Genomic DNA, 25,647 nt, shown 5'->3' with positions numbered 1-25,647 from the left:
CAACTCATCGAAATAGAAGCTATCAAGAAAATGTTAGGCAAAATCTTGACCCCATACTAGACAACTTCTGATACCTGCCGTGAACCAAGTGCCAGCCGAAGGCTCTAAGTACATTCTCTCCTTTAATCCACCCAACAACTAAATGGAATGAACTATTATTAAACTCACTTTATAGCTAAGAGAATGCAGGTACAAAGCAAGTGCCTAATTAACTTGCTCAGGACCTTAAGCAGTAGAGCAGGTCAGGCCAACAACTGAGCAGTTCACTTTTCCTTCCAATGTCATTATCTTGCATGAAATCACAGTAGCTTCAAGTTGTGGACAATTCCTGGAAATGTGGCCACAAGCAAAAGTGAACTTCTCTTTCCACATTCCTGATTTTTTTCCCCCTTTTTAGCATGTATTTTGGGTTTAAAAATAACATTCTTTTACATAATCGTGGGATAACTATCAAAAGCATGACGGTAACATGGATTCAGTACCATCCTTATTCAAATTTGTCCTTTATTGGAAAAATGTTAAAATCTGATCCCATATCCTCCTCACACGTTATACTCAATTTTTTAAGCATCATCTGTTAGCTGTATTACTGTTCTTGACATGCTAAACAAAAAAGCTGTCGTTGGCATGGTGACTGTCTTGTCTTTCCTTCCAAGAGGTGCTGGATTGGCCTGTCCACCTCACGCAGCCGCCTAGACCCTGAGTCACAAATGATTTATAGAGAAGAATTCCACACGCATTCCCTAAATAATCACTGTTCCACCCCTTTCAAGTCGGATCATCCATATGTGTTTCTTCTTCATCGTCCTCAATCTATTTCCCTGTATCCTGCATTCTCTTCCAAAACTATTCCGAGTTATTTGTTTTAGTCCGCGGTGCCAAGGCCTTGATATTTCCCTTTGCTCCTACCTCAGGAATTTCCCAAATAAACCATGAAACGGAGGACAATTGAAGTTAAGAGCCAGGGAATTATATTTAATATCCTGTAATAAACCATAAGGGAAAAGAATGATATATTTATGTATATGTACGTATGTATAACTGAATCACTTTGCTGTGCACCAGAAAGTAACACACACACACACACACACACACACATAAAGTGAAGACACACACACACACACACATACACACGAAGTGAAGAGCCAATCCCTAAAATCTAGAAGAAGTGGCCTGGGTAAACATTTGCTTATATGCCCCCTGTTTTCCCTTCTCATCCTGATCCTACAATTTCTCTTTATAAAAAACACACGGCACTTAGTAAAAAGCATCTCAGGAAACCCTGATTTATTTTGGTCTCTTAGGGAGTTCGCTATCAGATGTTCAGTGGGTTGCCCTGGTGCCCGTGCTCCCTCGAAAAAGTCCCCCCAAGATCCTTCCTTTGCCTCGTTAAAACCGGCCCCCTTCCTTCCATGTGCGAAGCCTTCAGTCCAAAAGGGCCTCTGAGTTTGGGGCCAGGGGAGGTCTCACCCAGCCCCTTCCCTTCCTGAGAGCCTATGAAAAGCAAGAGACATGCAGGCTGGTGTGGAGTCGCAAGCCCGCTCAGCCTAAGACTCCACATCAGCACCCGCCCCCCCCCACCCCGCCCCCATCACCCCATCAGTCCTATACTCAGGGCTTCCTGTAAGCACAGCCGCGGTGTTTGAGAATTTCCAGGTAAACAATTCTTTGAAAACCAGGCTTTCAATTGGCCTACAGGGAGTCAGAATGACTGTACATTTTTTGAGCTTGCCATAGGATTTTTTTTTTCTTTCTTCAAAATGAACATTTAAATCCCCCCCACTGCCATTGTATAGTGAGTACTATAATTAGCACTATTGAAACAATGTAGCCATAACTAAACCAGATTATCTATCTGGACTTAATCTAGTGAGAACAAAGAAATCCATTCAGTTTGCCCTGAAATCCTATTTAATACATAAACATGAAGAGGGAAAGTCAACATTCTGGGCGACTTTAATGCAATCATATGATTTTTAAATACAATGTGCCAGAGAAAGTTAAATGTCTACAAAATTGAAAAGGCCACAAACTTGCACTTGCCACTACTGTTTCTCACTTAGGGGCCTTCCTAATTCAGGAGGAAGCGATTTGAGCTGCTACAGTGAAAGGTATTTTAGCGGAAATTGCTTTTTGTATCACAGCTGTTTGTGTATTCTGACACCCTCCCAGAAGCAATGGCCTCTAAGCTGGCTTCTCTTATTCAGACATAAATATAAACGGTGCTCAATAAAAACACAGCGTGGCATTCAAAATGCCAAACTTCTAATAGCACATAACGTTAGAATTAAAAATCAAAGAGCAAGATTAGAGCCTCAGTGTTCCCAGCTCTTAAAGATACCAGCTACAAAACTACTCTGTTAGAAAGATACATTCTTGTGGCTTCTTGACCCTTTATGTCATTTCGCTTGAATAAAGCCAGAGGTGTAGCTTTTTTTCCTTTCAACCGTTGCAATTCCTGTTTTAGGTTTATTATTATTTTTGTGAATATCCAGTATGTTGGTGCTTTCCATGCCACCTTTGCTTTTTGTTTAATGCCATTAATTATATTCTTGTTCAGTCGGCTATAAGCTGCCCCTATCGGCAGAGATTCAAGAGAGATTTGAAAGAGCAAGCGTATTTATCAAAGGAGAAAAAAATGAAGAAAATAAAGACAGCACTGGAGCATATTGGATATATAAACTGCTCTTTCTGAAAAGATAAATGATTTGGTAATGAATAGATCCTTTAGGCCATAAAAAATCCATTTATTTTCTTTTGAATTTGAATAGGAGAGATTTGCATTTTTCCTGAGCAGTTACACTTAAATTAAAATGCAGAGCATGAGGCTAGCATACAATCAAACTAGATAATAACCGGGGCATACTGTATTATTCATAAAAACAAAATTAATAGTTTGGGGAAAGGAAGCATTGTGGTAGGAAGAAAAAAAAAAGTACACTGACACCAAACACCTACTGACGGAGGAGAAAATAAAGCTGTTGTAGACTACCTACGAATTGGGAATGGAAGTTTGGCGTTTATTCTTGTTATCTCCCCCCCTCATGAGGGGCACTGGGCGATGTGTATATTTGTATGTCATCCGCAATGTCTGAAATGTCCGCTTTTGTGAGAGCAAAATGACAAGGATGTTTCTCTATCTTTATGTCTCATTATATAATCGGAAGAGAGTCAACAGTTTTCTGCTCAAAGAGGAGTAGAATGGAGAGCGTTTCTCCCCCACCCCACCCCCCAAAGATATGTATTTCGGGTACAGTGTCTTGCTGGGGTTAGTGCGACAGCCGGGATTGGCCCAGAGCAGAAGGGTTGAGCATTAACCCTCCGGAATCTTTCTGCCTCTTTTCTCCCAGTCTCCCCTCCCCCACCCCACGTGCACGGGAGAAAGTATTCCCGGGTCTGTGATGGCCATCCACCTACAGTGGAGAGTTTGCTGAGAGACGGGTCTCTCTAGGGAGTTGTCCCTGCTGGTCTGGGGAAGACAAAGAACAACAGCAAAAAAAAAAAAAAAAAAAAGCGATCAAGGAAGGTTTGGGAATAGCAAGTTCCTAAAAATCCGGCACAGAGAGGGCAAGTAAACGTCTCTGAATTTAAAGAATCATCTAAGATAAGGAGATCGCCAAGGTACACCGTGCAAACGAGGGGGGAGAAAAAAAAGAAAGAAAAAAGGTGTGGCTGAATCAAGATGCCTACAGGGACCAGGCCGGCGGAGAGGTGAGCCCGCAGCCAGGTGGGGGCTGTGGCGTCTGGGGGAGGGGCGGCCGTGCCTCACGCCCCGCCCTCCATTGTCAGGTGGCTGGGAGTTCGCTTTCTGTTACAGAAAAGCCAGGCCCCCAGATTTTTAGGTAAAAGCTTACTTTAGAAATGTTGGCCACTACTTCAAAATGTTTAAAGACCAGCCGTGCCAAAAAAATAAAAATTAAAAAACCATGAGTGTGGCACGTGGGCATCAGTCTTACGGAGAATGCGAAAATCCAGAAAAAAAATTGTTCAGAGCTTGTAGTTAACACCCATTGGTAACCTATGAATAGTTCCTGAATAACTCGGGCTGATTAGATAGACTCTGATTGACACCTTCCATAAGCAGAGGCTTATGGAAGGTCCCAGGCTAGGGGTCCAATCGGAGCTACAGCTGCCAGCCTACACCAGAGCCACCGCAATGCCAGATCCGAGCCACATCTGCAGCCTACACCCCAGCTCACAGCGAAGGCAGATCCTTAACCCGCTGAGCCAGGCCAGGAATGAAACCCACATCCTCATGGATCCTGGTCAGGCTTATTACCACTGAGCCATGACGGGAACTCCTCAACTATTTTTTTAAATGAAACATTTCCTACGCCAGGAACTAGGCATTGTCTGGAGTGCCCTTGTCTGAAGGGAAATCCATCACTAGAAACAGGGTCTTTCGGACATAGGCAGTCAGTAATTCCAAGAAAGTTACATGAAGCAGGTTTGGAACGCATTATGCTCTCCTAAATTATCAGGTTGTGTCTTGTACATTAAGTAATTAAATCTTTGATTTCATAGATTCGTAACTACTTAGACTCTTTAAGCATTTCTCAAGCCTTGGAAAAGATGGAACTTTTTCTTCTTTGTGTCTGCATTACAGTACTGAGCCCCAATTTTATCTCTCAATTGCTTAAAACACTAGTAATTCCCTGAAAGAGACATTCACATTTGTCTTTTGGCATTATATAGACAAAATGGAAAATTAACTGGATTCTATGTTGAAGGTAGTTTGCTCAGAAGTGAACCACTTCCCAGAGTTTCCGTTGCAGCTCAGTGATAAGGAACCCGACTAGTATCCATGAGGATGTGGGTTCCAGCCCTGGCCTTGCTCAGTGGGTTAAGGATCTGATGTTGCCGTGAGCTGTGGCATAGGTCACAGATGCAGCTCAGATCCCCTATTGCTGTGGCTTGGGGCGAAGGCCGCCAGCTGCCGCTTTGATTCTGCCCCTAGTCCGGGAGCTTCCAGATGCCTTGGGTGCAGCCCTAAAAGGACAAAAAATAAAAATGAAAAAATGACAGATGTTCACTAAACATACTGGGGTGCATCATTTCATGATGCGTGCAAGTCAAATCATGCAGCTGTCCACCTTAAACTTACATGGTACCGATGTCAGTGACGGTTCGAGAAAACTGAAAGGGAAAAAGGCTGATCATAGGGTTGACCCCAAGTTGAGTTATAGGCCCCCTGGCAATATCCTGAAGATAGAACAGCCCTCTCTATGGATAGGCATCGCAGGGTACCGCATGGTTTTGCCCTTTGCCCCTCAGCCTGGGGCCACACAGCGTTACCCTGAATGGGACTGTGGCTGAAAGGACAGGGCACTGTTAGTGCTTTCGTCACACTGTACAGGCAACAAACAGCACCTTCTCTTTTCATTTCCTCGCTGTTGCTATTACTCACCAGGTCTTCTGCCCTTTGCAGTTCAGCTTTTGAAGCTGCATCTGCACCCAACCGCAAGCATCGGTTGAAAAATGAATCAGCTGGTCATTCGCCGGCCGCCAGCCTGATTCTCACGAGCAAACCAGTGTTTGCGTGAGTTTCCTGTGGGCACAGCTAGGGCTTTCCAGCCTGTGTTCCACAGGGTTGATAAGTGATAGCAGCTAGAATACAACAAGGAAAATGTCCGCGGTCATGTTGGCATAGGAAATGTTGGGTTAGAGAAAATCAAATGGTTTTCTTTCCTATAGAACTTCTATGAAAACATGTGCTGTGGGCTTTTAAAGGGAAGAGATTGTATTTCCTGAATGTATTGACTATGGAACTGGTCCCTCCCAGAAGAACAATTAAGTTCTTCAAACGGGTAATAATGCATGAGTCATCCTTGCTTAAAAAAAACCAAAAACTGGAGTTCCCGTCGTGGCGCAGTGGTTAACGAATCCGACTAGGAACCATGAGGTTGCGGGTTCGGTCCCTGCCCTTGCTCAGTGGGTTAACGATCCGGCGTTGCCATGAGCTGTGGTGTAGGTTGCAGACGTGGCTCGGATCCCGAGTTGCTGTGGCTCTGGCGTAGGCCAGTGGCTACGGCTCCGATTCGACCCCTAGCCTGGGAACCTCCATATGCCGCGGGAGCGGCCCAAGAAATAGCAACAACAACAACAACAACAATAATGCCACGGGAGCGGCCCAAGAAATAGCAACAACAACAAAAAGACCCAAAAAAAAAAAAAAAAACCAAAAACTTATTTTTCGTATTCCACTACTAATTCTTTTTTTTTTTTTTTTTTTTTTTTTTTGTCTTTTTGCCTTTTTCTTGAGCCCCTCCCGCAGCATATGGAGGTTCCCAGGCTAGGGGTCCAATCAGAGCTGTAGCCACCGGCCTACGGTCACAGCCACAGCCACAGCCACAGCAATGCGGGATCCGAGCCGCGTCTGCAGCTTACACCACAGCTCACGGCAACGCCATATCCTTAACCCACTGAGCAAGGCCAGGGATCAAACCCACAACCTCATGGTTCCTAGTCGGATTCGTTAACCACTGCACCACGACGGGAACTCCTCCACTACTAATTCTTACTGATCCACAGCTACTCTTTTATTTCTTCATCCCAGTGTCCCCCAGACCAATAATGAGGAACAATCCAGAAAAAATGAAAATATCTGTAAAGGTATATATATATACCTTTATATATATAAATTACTATATATATATAAATTACTCCAGGGAGTTCCCGTCATGGCGCAGTGGTTAACGAATCTGACTGGGAACCATGAGGTTGCGGGTTCAATCCCTGGCCTTGCTCAGTGGGTTAACGATCCGGCGTTGCCGTGAGCTGTGGTGTAGGTCGCAGACGCGGCTTGGATCCTGCGTTGCTGTGGCTCTGGCGCAGGCTGGTGGCTACAGCTCCGATTCGACCCCTAGCCTGGGAACCTCCATATGCCGCGGGAGCGGCCCGAGACAAAAAAAAAGGCAAAAAGACAAAATAATAATAATAATAATAATAATAAAATAAGTTACTCCAGATGAAATAACTTCATTGTATTGGGTGGGATCTGTTTTTATAACCTACTTTACCTACCTTGATGATGAGTAGTCAGAAAATGCCTGACCTATAATAAGGACCAATAAGTATTATCCAAGTGTAACTATTCTTTGATTACAACTCAGTGGCCTGAGTCCCGTTGGCTCCCACAATTTACAAATGAGAAAATGGAGACCCAGAACAGTTAGGACAGCTGCACAAAGTCACACAGGAGTGAACAATGGGTCAAGCATTAAAACTCAGGTCATTTGACCTAAGAGTTCAAACTCTTCTTTTTTTTTTTTTTTTTTTGGTCTTTTTAGGGCCTAACCCACAGCATATGGAAGTTCAGGCTAGGGATTGAATGAGAGCTGTAGCTGCCAGCCTACACCACAGCTGACAGCAATGCCAGATCCTTAACCCACTGAGCAAGGCCAGGGATCGAACCTGCGTCCTCATGGATGCTAGTGAGATTTGCTTCTGTTGAGCCAAGACAGGAACTCCCAAGTGTTCAAACTCTTAACCAGAAAATTTTTTCATGAATGTAGTCCTGACCCAGACCGAAACTGAAAGCTCACTGGTTAACTCTTATTATGTGAACACTGTGTAAATGCCTTATATCAAGGAGTGGTTCTCTGGGCTGGACTGGACTTCAGTCCATTGAAGAACCAGCTCTGCATAGCGCATAGATTTATGGTAACCCGCAGGGGCAGAGTAACCCTGGTAAAGACGCGCAGGATCTCCACCAGCATAGAGTGTATCCATTTCCTCGGGGCGTCCTGTTCGTTTACTCTTCTTTTCAACCACACCTATATCTTGAGCACCTGTTAGAAGCGAGGCCTTGTGTTCAACATGCTGAATACTACACTCAGCCCACAAAAGCAAGGTTCGCCCAAACCACACTCAGAGTGACTACGGTCAAAACTTTGTGCATTAGGAGAGGTTGGGGAGTTCCCTAATGGCTTAGTAGGTGAAGGACCTGGTATCAGGAACCTTCGCATACCAAGGATGTGGCCAAAAGTAATAAAAGGTTGGGATTTAAGATGAAGTGTTTGATTTTCAACCATAAAGTTGAAAATAAATTTTTTTTTTTTGGCTGCACCTGCAGCATGCAGAAGTTCCTAGGCCAGGGACTGAACCTAAGCCACAGCAGTGACAATAATGAATCTTCAACCACTAAGCCATCAGGGAACTCTTTTTTTTTTTTTAAATAATTTTAATGTCCACTTGGGGGATCTGAAAATGGATTTACACTAGCCTGCCACCAAAGAAGCAAAGGCTTCTTGGGCATAATAATTGATAATGTGGGAGTTCCCATTGTGACGAAGCGGAAACAAATCCAACCAGGAACCATGAGGTTGTGGGTTTGATCCCTGGCCTCGCTCAGTGGGTTAAGGATCTGGCGTTGCCATGAACTGTGATGTAGGTCACAGACGCAGCTCAGATCTGGCGTTGCTGTGGCTCTGGCATAGGCCAGTGGCTACAGCTCCGTTTAAACCCCTAGCCTGGGAACCTCCATATGCCGCGAGTGCAGCCCTAAAAAAGACAAAAAAAAATTGATAACATGGAGTTCCATCATGGCTCAGAGGTAAAGAACCCGACTAGAATCCGTGAAGTCAGGTTCGATCCCTGGCCTCGCTCAGTGGGTTAAGGATCTCGCATTGCTGTGAGCTGTGGTGTAGGTGGCAGATGAGGCTAGGATCCTGCATTGCTCTGGGTGGCTATGGCGCAGGCCGGCAGCTGCAGCTCGGATTCAACCCCTAGCCTGGGAACCTCCATATGCAGGTTAATATAACCTCCTTCTATATTATAAAAAAATAAGAACTTAAATTTTACTATTGTTTATACACTCGGCCCTTGACTCCTCACTCTAAGTTGTTGGGTCACTTGTCATACAGTGAATTCCAGGTCTCCTGATGGAAAAGTGAAGCTCTACAACATGGGAGTTAACAGTAGGGTTGCCCGAAAAACCCAAGAATGCCCAGTTAAATTGGACCTGCAGACAAACAACAACTAATTTTTGAATATAAGTATAGCCCAACTCTTGCCTGCTAATATTGCTTTGCTTGAAGCTCACAGCCCTAGTAGTGACATCCTCTCTTCTGCGTGTTTACTCAGTGATTTATGTCTGCCAGATGGAGTTGATTTACTGATTATATTCTGAGTTTTGCCTCAACCAGTTTCGCCCCAATGGTAATACTTTATTAGCATGCTCTTCAGGCCCAGGCGACTGTGGCCCAGGGCTTGAGCCCAGCCCTCAAGCCACTTTGTATATTTCATTCTTTGAGACCATCAGGTGAAGAAGTTTGGGTTACCCTCCTAGAGGATGAGTGACCCCTTGGAACAGGGACAAAGGTCCAAGCTGAGGACTCCAACACGAGCCAGTGGGACAGCCAGCAGACACGTGCGGGAGGCCATTCTGCATCAGCCAGAGATGGCCCGCCAACCACCACTGCATAAGAGAGTCCAGCAGTCACAGCTTGTTTGCACAGATAAGCCCAAACACTCTTCTGGTTTAATCTAGAAGAATATGACCTAGATTAACAATGAGATCCTGCTGTGTAGCCCTGAGAACGATGTCTAGCTACATATGATGGAGCATGATAACGGGAGAAAAAAGAATGTATGCATGCATGTGTAACTGGGTCCCCGTGCTGTACAGTGGGGAAGAAAAAAGTTGTGTTGGGGAAATAACAGTAAAATACATAAATAAAAATCATTCATTCAAAAAAGAAAAAGAGGGAGTTCCCGTCGCGGCTCAATGGTTAACGGATCCAACTAGAAACCATGAGGTTTCGGGTTCGATCCCTGGCCTTGCTCAGTGGGTTGAGGATCCAGCGTTGCCATGAGCTGTGGTGTGGGTTGCAGACGCATCTCGGATTCCACGTTGCTATGGTTCTGGCATAGGCCGGTGGCTACAGGTTCGATTCAACCCCTAGCCTGGGAACCTGCATATGCCGTGGGAGCGGCCCTAGAAAAGGTAAAAAGACCAAAAAAAACAAGAAGACCTAGAAAAAAATGGCAGGGGGTGTTTGGAAAATCTCTCTACCTTCCTCTCAGTTTTACTGTGAACCTACAACTGCTCTACAGCAAAAGCTAATTGATACACTGAGTCAAGCTATTTAGTCGCTGGTGGCCTGGTGGTTAGGGATCTGGTGGTGTCACTGCCAGGGTGCAGTTTCAGTCCCTGGCCTGGGAACTTCTGCATGCTGCAGATGCGGCCAAAAAAAAAAAAAAAAAAAAAAAAAATTTTTTTTTTACATGGTCAGATCTTTCATTGGCCTTAAAATTATTTTCTTAATTGTATTTTTTGCGTTTCTTTTTTGGCCAGACCCTGGATCTGCGCTCTCAGAAGCCTTGTGCTCTAAACAAGGAAAAAGCATTTCCTAATTGCTTTAATTTGTTTGTTTGTTTGTTTTTGGCTATGCCTGGGGATTCTGAAGTTCCCAGTGCTGGGATCAAGCCCCTGCCAGTAAGCAGAGCCACAGCAGTGACAACGCCAGATTCTTAACCTGCTGAGCCACCAGGGAACTCCTGTGGTGTTTATCACTCCTAGAATTCCTTGAAGGTGCATCTCTCTTCCACAGGTATATTTATTTCCTTGTCGTTTCTTCTAGCACAAAAACCTAATGCATTTTACATACACGGTTAATTACAGGGGCCCTATGTACACAAGGAAAACTGTGGTTGGAAACTTTTAATTGGGCATACAAATGGCCACCTAATGTTCAAATTAAATGGTTAGCCATCCAACCACTGCATTGTAAATGCAGGGGAAATTTCTCCCACAACGATTCATGATCTTAAACGGTGCCTGAAGTTCAATGGATGTACCAGTAGCTGAGATGGACGTTCATTCATGCATTCGCTCATTCATCAACACAGCTCTTGATGCCTACTGTGTGCCAGGCAACCTGCCAAAGAGCGTGGCATAGGGCAGCAAATATAACCTGGCCGGTCCTGGCATCACGGAGCACTTGTTCTATACACCAAATGCTTTGCCTATTTCAATTTCCTTGGCGAAGGCCAAGTCAGGAAAGTTCTGTTGTGCCTCCTCTTTGAAGGGTGCTGAGGGAGAGGAGAGCAAAAGAAGTATTTTGTTTGTTTGTTTTGTTTTTCCTTCTTCTTAGGTCACCCCTGTGGCATATGGAAGTTCCCAGGCTAGGAGTCGCATCTGAGGTGCAGCTGCCAGCCTACGCCACAGCTCACGCCAGATCCTTAACTCACTGAGAGAGGCCAAGCATCGAACCTGCAGCCTTATGGATACTAGGTGGGTTCTTAACCCGCTGAGCCACCATGGGAACTCCCTAGAGTAGATATTTTAAGCTAAAGAGATAGATGAATTAACACAGTAAATAAGAAAAATACATATCATTTGAAATTGTAGTATGTGCTATCTAGAGAGTTCCCTGGTGGCCTGGTGGGTTAAGGATCTGATGTTGACATTGCTGTGGCTCAGGTCACTGCCACGGGTGTGGCCAAAAAAATAAATAAATAAGTGCGCTATAGCATCATCCATGTGGTCCACTGGTGACATTTGACAGCTACCATTTACTGTGTGACTGCGCATACTCCCAAGAATCCCCTCAACACTGTTTTTATAGTGAAGCAAATACCACATTTCTGTCTTTGTTCACTTCAGACTGACGGATGCACGTTGTGCTCCATCCAGCACGGGGAGGGGAGAAAGACAGAGGAGAGCAGAACAATTCGTGCCCCTGAGGCGAGGGCCACCAAATGAACACGTCATTTCCATGTAATGTGCCTTGATAGAGCAACTACAGGTTGTTACAGGGACACCGGTGCTTTCTAGAAACTCCTGGGTTTCCTCTTAAAATACAGGAAGAGGGAGTTCCCATGGTGGCTCAGCAGGTTAGGACCCTGACTAGTATCCATGAAGATGCGCCTTGGATCCCTGGCCTCACTCAGTGAGTTAAGGATCCAGCATTGCTGCAAGCTTTGGCGTAGGTCACAGACACAGCTCAGATCCTGCATTGCTGTGGCTGTGGCGTAGGCCTCGGCTGCAGCTCCAGCTCTGCTGCTAGCCTGGGAAGTTCCATATGCCGCAGGCATGGCCCTAAAAAAAAAAAAAAAGAAGAAAGAAGCTAATAAATAAACAATGAATACTGCACCACATTAAGAGAATGAGAAAGAAAACTCCAGTGTATGGTCATCTCAACAGATGCAGGGGGAAAAAAAGCAAAGAAATACAGGAAGAAGCGGGTCCAACCAAGAGGCATGGAAAGGACACTCCAAGTGGCTAGAACAGCAGGAGCGGGGACCTCAGGCCAGCATCTGCACATTAAAGGCGGGAGTGGGCTAAGAAGGGCAGAACTACTCGCCCTCTGATATTCCTTCCCAGGTCCTAAAATGTGAGGTGGACGTTTTCCGTAACCATTCACCTGTCCAGCTAAGATTGCCGAAGTCTTTCTGTGGAAAATCCAAAGTTTAGAATGCCCAGGTATTTACTTTCATCAAACTCTTTGACAAATAAACATAATACAAAAATAAAAATGTTCCTCCAGAGTTCCTGCTGTGTCACAACGGCATCAGCGGTATCTTGGGAGCACTGGGACATGGGTTGGATTCCCAGCTGGCCAGGCACAGTGGGCTAGGGGTCCGGCGTTGAGGTTGCCGCAGCTTTGGCTAGGGTCTCCGCTGCCGTTCAGATCTGATCCCTGGCCCCGGGAACTCCATGTGCTGCGGGGCAGCCAACAATAAAAAGCTCCTCGGTGGCTCAGTGGGTTAAGGATCTGGCATTAGCGTTGTCGCTGTAGCAGCTCAGGTTGCTGCTGTGGCGTGGGTTCAGTCCCTGGCCTGGGAACTTCCACGTGCTGCAGTTGTGGCCAAAAAAAAAAAAGTCTCTTCATGCCTATTGAAATCTTTTCCCTTTTCAAAATCTTTTGAATAAAATGCTTCTTTACTGTGAATTCCATTCTACTGATTTGTTTTAAGAAAATACCTCTCCTAAAGAAAGAAAAAGCCATCTTTGATCTGACTTAACAAAAAGATCTAATCAAACAATAAAATCTGTGAGAAAAAGGAGAAAAAAAGCAGCAAGCTTCTTTGAGCCACATCAAATATATGAAAGAGAAAATACTTCATTTAAATGCTGAAAAAAAAAAAACAGCTTGAAATGCAATAACCTCTGCAGAGTAACTGAAACCACATGTTGATCTGACAAGAGTTTCTAAGACACAATTAAAGGTCATTTCGTGTACAAACATCTCATTCCTCATTGAGAGGCTTGAATTGTTGTCACCATTTTTGGCCACTGTGGGGCAGGTGCTGCAGCCTGGCGTCATCCACAGTGATGCTCCAGATGGGATTAAGGTAACGCTGCACACACCGGAAGCTTGAAATCGAACCCCCCAGGAAATATACTACCTTGGATTCCCGCTATTCCGCCTTGACGTCCCAGGCAACGAGGACTAAATACCTTATAGAAGCCTTGCTAATTCAAAGCCTGTAGCCCTCCCATGGACGTGGTTGTACTCAAGTCTAAAAATAGGCTTCCTTTCTGCATTGCCTGCCTCCACCTGCATGGGGCCCTCGGGGTCCAAAGAAAGCCGTTTTGTGTGCCTCACCTGGGAGCAAAGGTGTGCCAGCCACAGACTGGCATTTGGAAATGTCTTCCCGCAGCTGGGAAGTTTCCGTCTGAGAGTCTGCACCGGGCGGGGGGGGGGTCTTTGGAAAGCGACTTTTTAAACTGCTCTCGGCCCCGGGGGCTGCCCCCTTTCACCCCCTCCCTTTAAGAAAGGATGTGCTGGGGAAGGACTTCAAAGTCCTCCTTTCAAAAGGGAAATCGCATCTAGAAAGCTTTTCTCAGAAGGAGAAAGAGACAAATTATTTGATTTGAAAGAGAAGTAAATCTTAGGAACAAAATGAGGGAGGATCAAAGAATTGGTTCGCCGTGAACTGAAGAAGTGACCCTTTCCGGGGGGACGTGCCTTTACCCTTTCTGATCCAGGCAAAGTGTGTTGGAGGCAGGACGTTTACGCGAGAATCAAAATAAAGAAGTGAGTCTGCGTTCCAGAAAATCACGTGACCTCTCCCTTTCTTTTTCTCTCTCCCCCCCCCACTCCTCCCTCTTTCTTTGCACCTCCTTCCCTCCCTCCCTCGCTCTCTCACCAACTTTAAAAGATGTGCTGGTTTTCCACACTTTGGGGAAATCCATGGGGAGGGAGAGACAAAAAATGAGAACCAGGAGACCTAAGAAAGCAGCCCGAGTCCCCCCCACACACACACACCGCCCCACCCCTTTCTTCCTGCCCCGCATCTGCCCCCCTTTCCCCTGCCCAGCTCACCCCTCTCCCTGCTTCTTGCTCTTTGGACCTGGCAGGTGAGCCCAGCAGGCAGTAGATAAGTTGGGGAAACTTGGGGTGTTTTTTTTGTATTTTTAATTTTTCGAGTAAAATCTGAATACAGTCTGGTTGAAAAGTGGAAAAACTCGAAGCAAAACAAAATTAAAAAAAAAAAAAAAAAAACCACATTTTTCTTAGGGGTGAAATCATGTGTGAGGTGCCTCTTCCAGTTCTAGCTTCCTGGTCTCCATCCCCCCTCAGCAAGGGCTCTTCTCAATGAACTGTGTCCCTCCCAGACCACAGAGGTATGGATATATCTGTAAATCGAAATAGAAGGAAGGACTCCGTGAACTTAAAAGCAGACAATTGTGACCAAAAAAAAAAAAAAAAAAAAACCAACAATTTGCAGAGTCCCATAAAATTAAGACAGATCATTGTTCACAGGTATGAGTAAGAAAAACAAGAGGGAACACACATACAAACATTAAGAATAAAAACACGGAGTTTCCTGGTGGCCCAGCAGTTCAGGATTCAGTGTTGTCTCCGCCATGGTGGGTTCGATCCCTGGCCCTGGAACTTCTGTATGTTGCGGGTGCTGCCAAAAAATGTAAGAAAAAAAATAATTTTTAAAATTAAAACAGATATAATTCCAGGTAGAGAACAGACGTTTTCAATTTTTTGGTACTATTATCATTTGGCTTGAAAACTCTACTTTTGTCTAGGGAAAAAAAATGAATTGCCAAAATTAGCCTAATCAGGTGTTCTATTTACACCTGGAAGTATTCCTTTTCCTCACCTGTTGGGTCAATGCAGTATTTGTTAAATATGTTGTAGAAACTGTGGCGGAGCTCGCTTTCTTTTATCACGGAATTATTCTATTCTCAGGAAACAGGATGGGTTCAAGTGTGTAAAATTTTTTTTTCTTTGCCTTTTAGGGCTGCACCCTTGGCATGTGGAGGTTCCCAGGCTAGGGGTCTAATCGGATCTACACATGCCTGCGGTGTACACCACAGACACAGCAATGCCAGATGCGAGCCGCATCTTTGACCTACACCACGGCTCAAGGCAACACTGGATCCTTAACCTACTGAGCAAGGCCAGGGATTGAACCTGAAACCTCATGGTTCCTAGTCGGATTCGTTTCTGCTGCACCATGACAGGAACTCCTAGCATTTTTTTTTAATGGCCAAACTCATGGTATATGGAAGTTCCCAGGCCAGGGATTGAATTTGACCAGCAGTTTCAACATACATCACAGCTATGGCAATGCCAGATCCTTAACCCACTGCACCACAGGGGGAACTCCAAGCATAAAGAATTCTAGTCTAAAAATGGGCTCGTATATAAATTAATTCAGCTCTTAGAAGTTTCTGCAGTGGATAAGTCATGCTATTAGCAAGATAAATTTTCCCAAGAATCATTGACTTTTAATATTTTCTTTAGAAGATTATTAGTTAATCCAGTTCCATGCTGAAGAAAGTCATCAGCACTTGGCAGTTTCTTAACAAACAACCTACAAAACCACCACAAAAACAATATCCAATATAGAGCTTCTTCTGTGCCAGACATATGCATTAAGATATTTGGTTCTCATAATGGTGCTAGGGCTTTCTACCATTATTATACCCATTTTATAGAAGGCAAAACTGAGGCATGGCTAGGTGGCTCAAGGTCACACAGTTTCGAGTGGCAGAATGCAGATTCCAATGGAGAATGGCTATGACTGTTTAGGGTACCAGAGATCATACATTACACCGTGGGAGAACCCAGATATTTCTCTCTCCTATTTTAACTAGAAACCTCATAATTTCACCCTGGCCGGTGCAGCTGTCTTACATAGATGACCCTTAGCAAGAGTGGGAGTTCAAGGTAGGAAAAGTATCAGATGCCCTCAGGAAAGATGACTAAAGGATTTTAGGAAACTGAGGGAGCCTCAGCTAGGCTGAGGTTTTCCTAACCAGATAAGTAGGGAATAAGAATAAAAAAAGCCTTGGAGCTCCCTGGTGGCTCAGCAGGTTAAGGATCCAGTGCCGTCGCTGCTGTAGCATGGCCCAGGAACTTCCACATGCTGCCTACTGGGCCAAGAAAGAGAAAGAAAGCCCTTGCCCTAAACCCCGCCCTCCAGAAACATCCATACCAGTTAGTTATTGCCATCATTACTATTATTGCTGTTATTACTCTACCTCGCCCTTCCTTTTAATTAAAAAAAATTCCTTTTTCTCTCCATTTCTTTGTCCTCCTCCTACCTGAGCAAAATGGCTGACTACTCATTAATCTACTCAGGAGACCTGATTGGCTGTGCATACCGTATCTGCATTCCAGAGAAGAATTCTAAGGGCAACAACTTTTTTTTTTTTTTTTGGCCACACCGTGGCATGTGGAAGTTCCCAGGCCAGGGATTGAATCCCTGCCCTACAAGGCAGCTGCAGCATCACCAGATCCTTTAACCCACTGCACTAGGCCAGGAATGAACCCGCACCTCTTCCTCGACCTAAGCTGCTGCCGTCAGGTTCTTAACCTACTGCTCCACAGTGGGAACTCCATAAGTACAATAGCTATTAAGGGTGGGCATGGAATCACATTGTAAATCAGCTACACTTCAATAAAAGTTGAAAAAATGGAAAAATAAATAAATTTTGGTCTGTTTTCAAGTTCCAAAAAAAAAGGTTGGCATAGACGGATGTTCTGGATCTTTCTAAATTCATCTCCTTCTTACACCTTTTCACCCTCCCACCTCCGGGAGCTCTTTTCACTCTCTCCCCTCTCCCTCCCCATCCAGAAACCAGGGTCCTGGGCCCAGAGTCACGGAGATATGCAGAACTGTATTTCTCTGTGTGGTTCTAACCCCCTTCAGGGCTGGGACCCAAGCTCTGCTTCCTTTGGTTTGACACTCATTAAACACCTGTTTCTCCATGGAGGCATTTTCGAAATATTCTAGAAACAGAAAAGAGAAAATACACTTTGAGAAATATACTTTTAGGTTTAATTTACACAGGATCTGAATTATCTTTTACTGAAAGGTTCTAGGTGTGTATGTGTATTATCTGGTTCAGGCTCCCCTGAAATTAGCTTCAGGGAGACTCTTTACAAGGCCCCTTATTGCTGTCTGTTGACTGTTAAATGGTGTGTTTATCCCTTTTGACATCAGAAAAACACAAACCATTTGCCTTTCTTGAAACCTTAACTCCAGTGGCTTTTTAAATAATTCAACGTCTCTGTGGGCAGAAGAAAAAAAAAAAAAAAAATCCACCTGCATTGATCTCACATGCTCCATAGGGTTTTAGAGCCAGACACGTTACAACAACTCAGATAAAGTTCTTCTTACTGTGTTGTTTTAGGTGAATTGGGTGCCTTCAGCTATTTCAGAGAACCTTCTGGGGGTAGTAAGATGCTTCCATCTGACCTTTCCAGGCAATTCTTAATAACAATGGGTGTTTGGTTGTAAATGTGAAATCCATCAAAAAGCGGGAACACACTCATGTACAGCCTGTGCTTTATCGTTTCCATTTCTCTGGCTTGTTGTGTTCAGAGGACACACATTGAGCAACTTGTTTCTGAATTAAAATATTGCTCAATCTGCCTGCTTTCTTAAGAAGCATGACATTAAACCACTAAACTCTATGTGTGAGATCCTGGTTTTGAACATGTCAGTAAATGAACTTTTAAAGTTGAGTCTACCAAGAGGAGTCAAGGTGATTCGTTTACTAGTAAAAACCATCCTCTGAAATTACCTGGCATTAATCACAACTCATGCAAAATATATCTAAATGAGTCTGAAGGTGTAGGTCTGATACACTCTCCCACCTTCTGAGACCACAGTCCATTGTAATAACTCTTGCTGGATAAATCATTACTGTTCAGCCTAAAATGATGAGTGATTGAGGAAATTCCCAAAAGTACAACGGACCCATTCTGGCAAAGCTGAAAACTATGCAAAACGGAGACAGGGAGGCTGCGTGAAGCCGGAAATGAGATTCTGACAATTCTGGATATTCTGGTATCTGCTGCCACTTGCACTAAAGGAATTGACTCTAATCAGATTCTTTTGAGTCAAAGGCTGGTGAAAATGTACAGAAAATGGGCAGGAAAGCCCGGCTGCCAGAACCCAACCTTTTATTTTTATTTTTTATTTTTTATTTTATGTTTTTGTCTTTTTAGGGCCGCACCCGTGGCATGTGGAGGTTCCCAGGCCAGGGGTCCAATCGGAGCTATAGCCACTGGCCTATGCCACAGCCACAGCAACGCCAGATCAGAGCTGCATCTGTGAGCTAACCACAGCTCATGGCAACGCCGGATCCTTAACCCACTGAGCAAGGCCAGGGATCTAACCTACATCCTCATGGCTACTAGTCAGATTCATTTCCTCTGAGCCACGATGGGAACTCCCAGAACCCAGCCTTTTTTGGCTAATGCCTGTCCGGGGCCAAAATAAACTATCAGTGAAAAGGTGGCACCAGCTAGTCACAAGAGACTTGGATGTCTCCTTTTGCATGACCTAAATCCCAGCTCTGAAAATCATACACATTTAAATAACTTAAAACAATGTCTCCCAATGGACCCACTTTACAGATGAGAAAATGGAGCCACTTCAGGTTCAGTGCAAAACTGTATGGCAAATCCAGAACCAGAATCTAAAGATCCTAAGACAAGCAAAATAGCTTTTCTTAGCATAAACTTCCCTTTAAATAATCAAAGAGTTGGAATAAACAAAATTCTTTTAATCTCCAGTTCTCATTCTCAATAACATCACTGAACCGAAGTGTTTGCGAGTGTATAAACATATATGAATGTACATGGATATGCGAAAATACCATACTTCAGTGAAAAATTCTATAGGAACAGAGTTTTGAAGATTCAAGTTTAAAATGACTTGTATAAGACAGAATTTTTAAAACTTGTATCTAATGTGTTCACTCCCTATGACTACATGTGGGTTTTTTGACCTACTGACTATATAAGGGGGAAAAAGGGGGAAGCTGGATATTTTTGGAGATTTTAAATTCTCTATTTTTGTGATACAATGAAATTGATTACAGCGATATGGGAAAATAGTGGGGTTTTTTAGATCCACCTTTTTTATTGCAAAGATTGAAATACCTCTAGATTTTATGAGAAAAGAAAAAAATGCAGCAGCTTGGGCAAACTCAAGTAGTAAAACACAGCGAATTTTAGTGAGTTCATTTCCTAAAGATAGTTCGCTGCCTGAATTATCTTGAGAGCCAAGTGATTAATTAGAAATGAAGTCACGAATAGGATTCGGGGAAAAAGAGGCAGAAAATGTCCATAGATAATGTTATTGGAGGAACTCTTTTGCTTCTCGACAAGCTCCACATTGTACAGAGGAAACTACGAATACTCTTGAGTATTAATGAGCTCTCAAGGACTCTTGATTATTAAAAGGGAGAAGAGAAAAAGAGAGAGAGAGTTCTCCATAGACTGGGAAAATGCTGTATGCACAAGCCCTGGAAAACAAAGGAAGCTTCCATATTTAGAAGCCGAGCAATTTGGGAAGACAGCTCTTGGAAATGAGTTTACTGTTTCCTTAATGTTGAAACTTAACTCGGGATCCCTCATCACAGAGCAGGCTTCAGTTCAGCAGTTAAGGAAGTAAAACCTGGAGCTGGATAATCCCTGAGCTATGCTTGGTGTCTGTCTGCCTTTTCCCTCCGGCCTAGGCTCCTCAGCCAGCATCAAAAAGGAAAGCTGGTTTTCGCGGTGAATTGTTGAAATGCTGCACCGTGAACAAAACACATAGCGGGGAGTGTTACCTTTTAGGATGAATTCCCAGAGCAATTGATCTTAGCTGAACTTTTTTTCTCTTGTTCTGAAAGCCTCTGGGGAAGTTGATTAAGTTATGATTTATCATGTTGCGAGGGACATTCCAAAAAAGCAGTTTAAATTTTTTTTTAAAGACAAGTAAAGGTCAGAGAGACAAACTCAGTGTTTAATCTAACTTCTGAGGGTTGTTTTGAAAAAAGGGATATTTAAAGAAAACTAGAGTCTTTTGCCATGTCTGTCGAGAATACATAGTCTGAAAAAAATAGTTTTCACTATGTAATAATACCTAAATGCATTCTAGTTGTTAAAAAAAAATAATAATGATACCATGTATTAGAAGATTTGTGAGGAAATACATCCAGAACAAATCAGGGGATATCATCATTGAACAGGTCAGGGGGACAGGGTGGTTGGTTTCCGAGGAGAAATACCAGAATTCTCAAACTAAATTCTCAGTTGTGGTCCACAACTTGCCATGTGCCTGAGCTACTTTTTTGTTTTTTTAAAGTTGAACTTTTAGCAAGCAGCTGAGGCCTCTGCTTCCTTCAACTATGGGACAATCCGAGTTACTTCCTTCTACTCCTTCCCTCCCGTGGGCCCAGAGGACAAACAGAAATTTCCCCCTTGGTAAACGTTGCTAGCAGTATGAGAACAACTGCCTTTTCCCAGTCTTGGGCAGGCCTTTTCTCAATTTTAATATGTATCCGTTCTCCCATCCCCCACCCCTCCAAAAGCAAGTCTTAGTTCCTTCTTAATTATGGCTTTGTAAACCCTTGCTTGGCTAGAAGGATCTCCCTTCTGCAAAATAGAAGAGGCATTTTAAGAATGTGCGTTTACGGGTGCACACCTCCACGTGTGGGGATGGCCCCTCCTTCCCAATTTCATCTTTAATTGAAATGTCCAGAAATGCAGTCAACCTGTGGCCTGCTCTTTAAACATTAAAAAAAAAAAAAAACCAAAGATGGAAAGCCCTAAAAACGTGAAGGAGCCCAGTCCAAACTGCTCCCTAAAGGAGCCTTTGAAAGTAAGACAAGCAAAACGCCACCTTCAGAGATTAATTACAGGGGATTGACACTGAGAACAATGTAATGCTGCAGGAATGACCACGATAGCCGGCAAAATGGAATTAGCCCCAGTGTGCAGACTCACGGTTAAAAAAGCAAACAGGAAAAAAAAAAAAAAAAAAAAAGGTCTACTGTGTGAAAAGTGTTTAAACATCGGTGGCTATGAAAGGGATTATGAAAATAAAACCAAAGAAGTGCTTTCTGTGTGCAGTAGGGAAGTTTACCCCAATGACATGCTGTCACGTGGGGTTGTCCCAACAACATTCTTAAGTTTATTTCCTTAGATCAAAAAGGACAGACAGAAGCCCAACATGTCTCTCTGTGCTGGTTGGTCATATGCTCCTTTCCTGGAGTAATTATATGCCACATCCATGAAGCAATGTGTCTGATACCTTAATGCTCTGAGTACAAAGACGAGTGGGGTCAGATGACGTTGCTATATTTAGAAAAGGACTCTGTTTTCTGTTTTGCTCAACCCTTACAATTTTCTGCTCTGAGGAAAGAGGAGTTTCAAATGTACATTGATCTGTTTTCATATCTTGAGGGAACTGAATAAGCACCTGTTTTCAACTGCCAGCATGCTTTTTTTTTTTAAAGGGGAGAAAGAAGTCTGTATACTCTTAATTCAATACAGGAGGTATACTTTTTTCCCCTGCTTTCTTCAAAAGAACAGAAACAGAACGGTACAGTAATAATATTTACCGAATTTTATAAATGCTAAGATATGCACTTAACTGAACAAAGCAACAACGTGGACTGGTGTTAATATTCCAAGGCAGTGTTAGAATACTGCTAATCTTGGAAAAATTAGCTCGTGTAACTATGCAAAGTGACTGAAAAATTAACTCCCAGCAGGAAAATCATTTATTAGTTACAGAAATGTGCGTAGCTCCTTTCTTATAAAATGTCTGGAAATAATAATAGTTTAAAAAATGGACAGTTTTTCTTTTAAGTTAATTGTCATAAACCTCAATTGAATACATCAAGCCCAATCCCTTGGAAAGAATGCTTGCCGTCTGTGAATATCCCCTCTGTGGGAGGAATCCACATATTTTTCTGATGTTGAAAATTGGACTGATTAAATTAGCGGGCTAGGTTCAGGATCCCATATGTACAGAATTCACTCATTCATCCTTTCAATATTTATTAAGATTCACCTCCTAAACATGGTGACTGCCCATTTACCTATCCAGGACAGAGACAGCACATGTGATGGATTTTAACATGTGTCATTTTGTCAAAATGATGTAGAATTCTTCTAAAAACAACCCAGGTTAACCACGGCAGGATTACACGGCCACTGCTGTTTTAATTTAAAAAAATGTCTACCCAAGTCTTCCTTATTTTTATATCATTAGAGTTTTCCATCTGCCTTTCTCCAGGGCATTTGTTGCTATTTTACATAATTTCCATTGCTATTTATGAACACAGACCTTTCAATTGTAGCTTTAACTAATTCTTTCATGTCTCATTCATTCATTTTTTTTTCACTCAGCCATCATTATTAAATGATGAGTTCTAGATGCTCAAGGATCCTAGAATTTATGAACTCGTCACAATGTCCAAGAAAATGTTTATTTACGTACTCCTGGTTGGAAATAATCTTTAATACATACATTTATGCTTCATTGTCATGGTTTTGGGTGACCCAGTACTAGTTTTTAAAATTTCAACATGTTGAAATTAGCCTGCATTTTGTAATTGATGGCATCTGACACATATTTGGGGAGTTCCCATTGAGGTGGTGCAGCAGAAACAAATCCTACTAGGAACCATGAGGTTGCGGGTTCGATCCCTGGCCTCGCTCAGTGGGGTAAGGATCTGGCATTGCTGTGAGCTGTGGTGTGGGTTGTAGACGCAGCTCGGATCTGGCACTGCCGTGGCTCTGGCTTAAGCCCACAGCTACAGCTCTGATTAGACCCCTAGCCTGGGAACCTCCATATGCTGTGGGTGTGGCCCTAAAAAAAGACAAAAGACACACACACACACAAAATTATACTTGGAAGTGTTTCTTAATGGTCCATAAAATAATCATGGCATCACAAGTAGTGATGCTTGTCCGACAAAATGCTGTGACTGTCCCTTTAGTTTTCTGAATTATGTTGATGTTACTGCTTAAGTATTTCTTCCTATTGAGGGACTTCTGCAGAACTAATAACACTGATGAAAATAATAAGATAATAATAACTGCCATTTATGGAGCTCTTTCTGGGTGTCAGCACCTGTGTGACTCCCCTTCACATTTGATCTTCACAAAGCCTTAAAGGCAGCACTATTGTTAGATTTTTTTTTGTCCACGCTTATAGCACATGGACGTTCTGGAGCCAGAGATCGAACCTATGCCATAGCAGCGACAGTGCTGGATCCTTAACCCCCTGAGCCCCCAGGGAACCTCCAGGTAGCACTACTGTTACCTCACTTTGTAGAGGGAGAAACAGGTGCAGAGAACATTTGCACGGCCCCCCTCTCTTGCCCCACCCTAATCTCAGTCCTGTCTTTATTTAAAAATTTTGTGTTTTGTTCAGCATAGATTTGGGGAGCATTAGTTTGATCTTTTTAAAAAATATATTGTATTAAAATAATATGGGAGTTCCCGTCATGGTGCAGCAGAAAGGAATCTGACTAGGAACCATGAGGTTGAGGGTTCAATCCCTGGCCTTGATCAGTGGGTTAAGGATCCGGCGTTCCTGAGGCTGTGGCATAGGCCGGCAGCTATAGCTCCGATTAGACCCCCTAGCCTGAGAACCTCCATATGCCATGGGTGTGGCCCTAAAAAGACAAAAGACAAAAAAATAAATAAAATAAAAGAATATGTATCTCAATTACTGAGGTTTTTGTGGTGCCTCTGAGAGTTTGTGCCTGAGGCTAGTGCCTCACTTGCCTCACCCTAGTTTCAGAACTGGATCTAGAACCAAAATTCAGACCCAGGTCTCATGTAAAGACCCTGAATTTCTTTTTCTTTCTTTCTTTTTTTTTTTTTTTTTTTTTTTATCTTTTTGTCTTTCAGGGCTGCACTGGCAGCATATGAAGGTTCCCAGGCTAAGGGTTGAAGCAGAGCTCTAGCCACTGGGCTACGCTAGAGCCACCGCAAGTCGGGATCTGAGCCGAGTCTGCAACCCACACCACAGCTCATGGCAATACCAGATCCTTACCCCACTGAGCAAGGCCAGGGATCAAACCTGCGTCCTAACCACTGAGCCACGACAGAAACTCCTAAAGACCCTGAATTCTTGATGGCATCCTGTTTCCTTCATAGCATTTGTCAGGATTAGCAATAAGGAACTTGTTTGTTCTCTTGATCCTTTTCAGCCTCTTCCCAATAAAATATAAGCACCAGGAGGGCAGGGAGCATGCTAATCTCACCGACCCTGGGATCACCAGCCCTTGGAAGAGAACCAGTGTACACTTCCTTTCAGCAAATAGAGCTGACTACAGCCTACCTGTCAGGGGCTGCTTTAGGTGCTGGGAATACAGCTGTGAGCTGGTTTCTGTCTTCAGGGGTTACAGTCTTTGCATAAACAAGTGAAAAACGAAGCAAAAGGCAACATTGGTTGAATGAACACTAACTATTAACACCGTTTCCTGCACTAATTGAAGAAAAAGTGGCTAATGCAAAACAACCAGCTAGTTCCCAAACGACTTTATATTAAAGTACTTTGTTTGGGCTGAGCGTCTCGGGGGATTTTTGTCCTTTTTGTCTTAATTTAATGGTAAAAGTAAGTGGAAAGACCCAGTAACTGGTGGCCAGGCAGGGCAGCCCAGGCTCCATCTGTAGATGGCTGGGGGAAATCAGCCCTCTGTTCCAAACGTACCGTGGGGAAGCCACAAAGCTGACCGTTCTCTTGGGAATGCTTGGGAATTGCCTCTGGTGAAGTTAACCTTCCTCCCCTAAAAACAAAATGCCCATTGAGTGTACTTAGGAGCGCCCATGCTGGGTACCGGGGGCGGGGCCTGCTTACAACCCTTCATTGAGCTGATTTTCAGCTGGGGTGATGAGCTAATGCCACTTCTCCTTACCCTTTTTCTGCCCTCTTTCTCACTCTGCCACCACCCTATCTATCATCACCGCCTCAAACAGTGTCCAGGACACTAGTCTGTGTCTGCTCTAGATACATTTAAAAGATACATTATTCGGAGTTCCCATCGTGGCGCAGCGGAACCATGAGGTTGCGGGTTCAATCCCTGGCCTTGCTCAGTAGGTCAAGGACCCACCGTCACCGTGAGCTGTGGTGTAGGTCGCAGACGCAGCTTGGATCCTGCGTTGCTGTGGCTGTCGTGTAGGCTGGCAGCTGCAGCTCCCATTCGACCCTTAGCCTGGGAACCTCCACATCCCGAGGGTGGGCCTTAAAAAAAAAAAAAAAAAAAATACATTATCCGACACAAGGTCCTACTGTATAGCACAGGGAACTATATTCAGTATCCTGTGATAAACCATGGAAAGAATATGAAAAAGAGTATGTGCATGTGTGTGTATAACTCAAGTCACTTTGCTCTTGCGCAGAAATTACCACAACGTTGCAAATAACTCTACTTTA

General features: G+C 43.7%; 1 long non-coding RNA gene across 1 annotated transcript in view; it reads left to right on the top strand.

Annotated features, from left to right (window-relative positions):
* Positions 1-2,595: 2,595 nt before the first annotated feature.
* Positions 2,596-25,647, top strand: part of LOC106506721 (uncharacterized) — a 49,723-nt gene continuing 26,671 nt past the window's right edge. Inside the window, exon 1 of the long non-coding RNA XR_014832624.1 lies at positions 2,596-3,711. This is a non-coding gene — a long non-coding RNA (uncharacterized LOC106506721). The remainder of the gene's footprint in view (positions 3,712-25,647) is intronic.

This window comes from Sus scrofa, chromosome 17 (assembly GCF_054392235.1).
Source record: "Sus scrofa isolate SSC_HxYL_T2T_F1_AM1 chromosome 17, Sscrofa_HxYL_maternal_Yorkshire_Landrace_v2.0, whole genome shotgun sequence".
In the NCBI taxonomy this organism is placed as follows: Eukaryota; Metazoa; Chordata; class Mammalia; order Artiodactyla; family Suidae; genus Sus; species Sus scrofa.
The sequence above is the reverse complement of the archived record's forward strand: the minus strand, read 5'-3'. Positions and strand labels throughout refer to the sequence as shown.